The 2,948-nt window shown below is 42.9% G+C and overlaps 1 non-coding gene across 1 annotated transcript; it reads right to left on the minus strand.

Annotated features, from left to right (window-relative positions):
* Positions 1-2,269: 2,269 nt before the first annotated feature.
* LOC148824895 (U4 spliceosomal RNA) lies at positions 2,270-2,406 on the minus strand. The gene has a single exon (XR_016093260.1). It is a non-coding gene; the product is annotated as a U4 spliceosomal RNA (small nuclear RNA).
* Between the last annotated feature and the right edge of the window lie 542 nt (positions 2,407-2,948).

Raw genomic sequence — 2,948 nt, forward strand, 5'->3', positions numbered from 1 at the left:
TCAATGCACACCGAACGCAGATGTCTCAGAGCAGTTGAGACGTGTCCAAGTGGCTGTAAAAAGACAGTACTTTGCCGGCGCTGTGGCTTAGTTGGCTAAAGCGCCTATTTACTAAACAGGAGATCCTTGGTCTGATTCTCAGCGGTTCCTGTCTTACTGTGCAGAATTTATCCTTACGGGCAAATCCCATACGTTTTAATTTAGGTGAATGCAAGTGTTCGTTTCCTTTCTGGAACAACTTGTTTTTAAAGAAATCTATACAGCTTGCAAAAGATGAAACACAAATCTTGCTTATCAATGAAGAAGAGGTACTCCCAGCAGGCAAGCTAATATCAGCAAAGTTTTTTTATCACCCTAACCCTGAGAATGGAGAAACGCTCCATGTGGCTCTGCAGTTTCATCAGTTCGCGAGTTTGGCGGTTGGCTGAAAGAGTGGTAAACGGAGTTTGCCCCAGCCCATCCTTATTCGTTTAAAGAGGAGAAAAATGAACTTTGTTGGCATTTTTACAAGCTTTAAAAGACGGCCGTGTGCACAGAAAAAAACACACTACAGATGACTTTTCTGGAACCGAAGCAGAGATTCCTTTACGAACCAATTGATAAAGCTCACCCAGTGAATACTGTTAACAGAATGTGAAAGTACGGTCGACTTTCTAACTACAACCACAGGAACAACAGCAAGAAGCAGACTCCATTCCCCATTTAAATCTGTCGTGCAAGGTATGCTTTTTGAACGCATTACGTAAATCCCACAATCTCTTTTGAACTTGGTCAAAGTACTTCCAAAGGAGCTCTATGCGCAAAGATTAACATGCTCAACCCCCGCCAACGATTCGGTGTGAAGAAGCAGAACATTCAAGTTTCACAGACAGAAGCAGCACGCCAGCACAACCAACATTAAAACGGAGGGCACACTAGGATTTGCATTGACACAAAAGTGATCTCGGCAGACGTCGTTCCCTGCATAACGCAAAAAGTGGCAAAGCGCTTTTGGGTTGAAAGGACGCAAGAAGGTTTTTGTTTTCTGCATTGATGTCAAGCTGAGAAAGTATCTTTAAACACTTTGCTTAGTTTCTTGAGAGACTGCCAAAAAGCAGTTCCCTCCCTTTCATCTGAAGTCAGCTGAAAGGGGGTCTTAACAAAAGCACCTGGCAGCAGTGGGATTCAAACCCATGCCCCCAAAGAGACTGGAGCCTTAACCCAGCACTTAAACCACTCAGCCACACTACCCACTTTGGCCTTTTTCTTTGTCTCATTACTTGCCAGGAGGAAGCTGGGTGGCTTTTGCTCTTGTCGCCTGACTTAGTGGCATTATGACCGTGGAACCGACTGCACCTGCTTTTTCTGAGATGCTTCCCCTCTCATGGCGAGATCTCAACTTCTTTAACACCTCTGGATAAAGATCTTCTGTGGAGCAGGCTTCAGACCCCTGCGTACAGCACCCTCGATGTCATTTGATTTTTACAGCAGCCACATCCGGAAAGATGTGTTTTTTACTTTTTATTTGAACAACAAAAATGCATACAATACAAACAAGAGCACATATAACCTATCAATAACATCAGCAGGGGCACATGCTAAAATACAATTACACTTTATGAAAAAGGATTACACAAGGTAAATAAAGATAAGGTCCGCACAGTATTCTAATGGTGGACTGCAGATCTGTGGTATAGTTCAGTCGAATTTGAGAGATCCAGCAATCGTACTGGATTTGACTGGGATTCTGAAATGTCTCTTGCAAAGGTATTCGGGTTTGCTTGAACCTTTAATAAAATAGTGATCTGAAACTACCCAGCTTACAATCTCCGAGGTTCTTGTGGCAAAGCACAGTCATACCTGACCTGTCTGGAATGACTACTGAGAGTCTTTATCCAGCAGCGACGGCACCACTCCCAGTAGAATGAGAGAGAAATACAGCATGACATGGGGAGTCATGGGGCTCCCACAGTTTGTTTTTCCTCAAGTTACTGATTTTTTCACTAACATTTTGACCTTTTCACAATCAGACCTTTTTTCATATTTAATAAAATCTTTTAACCAGCGAACCAGTTTTATCGGTTTGTGAGGTTTGTGAATGCGTGCAGTAAGTCCTTATTGAACTAGGACAAAATATTCCTGATGGAGCGCTGTGCGCAAACATTGAATAAACTCGACCCTTGCAGATGATTCGGCATGAAGAAGCAGAAGATTAATGTTTCACAGACAAGCAGCACGCCAGTACAACCAATATAAAATTTAATTGACGGCTCACAAACATTTGCACTGACTCAAAGGTGATCTCAATTGCTCCCACCGATTGTATTTCAAATCGGAGGAAGCGGGGTATTGGGAAATGTTTTCAACTAGCAGTAACTGCACCTCTGCTAAACCTCATAGGCGACGATACTGCCACTGTGCAAAGCTGACGGTTGCCAGGCAACCATGGGGCTCCTACGGAAATTGCGATTAATCATCTCATGATATGCCTTTGCTGTAACGCTTCACGTTTGTCTTCCCCTTATAGCTTTAGGTTTACATAGGTTTAACTATTACATAGTTTACATCCTTTGGATACATAGGGCATTCTGAGAAATCACTGCTCATTTTCAGCAGTAGATGACAGAGCCTTGATGAAGATGACAGAGCAAAGATATAAGATAACAGAGCAATGTTCTCGGATTTTGCACAAACAAATCCTAAATTCCTGAAAGTATTACAGCACATTTGCGTCTGACTTTCCGTAGCTTCAGGATGACTGACACGACTGGACAAACACAATCTGTGGCATTTAGCACAAATAGCATGAATAGTCTAGCAGGCATTGTGTTGTCTCACTGCAATACAATACCACTGCGGTTCGTGACTCTCTAGGAAAAAGTCCACCTGGCCCTGAAACCCATTCGAACGTCTAGCGACAGTATTGAACAATATCATGATTCCTTCGCGATATGTGGAATCAGCACAAA

Source organism: Atractosteus spatula, chromosome 10, assembly GCF_055471065.1.
Source record: "Atractosteus spatula isolate fAtrSpa1 chromosome 10, fAtrSpa1.hap1, whole genome shotgun sequence".
NCBI classification, from domain to species: Eukaryota; Metazoa; Chordata; class Actinopteri; order Semionotiformes; family Lepisosteidae; genus Atractosteus; species Atractosteus spatula.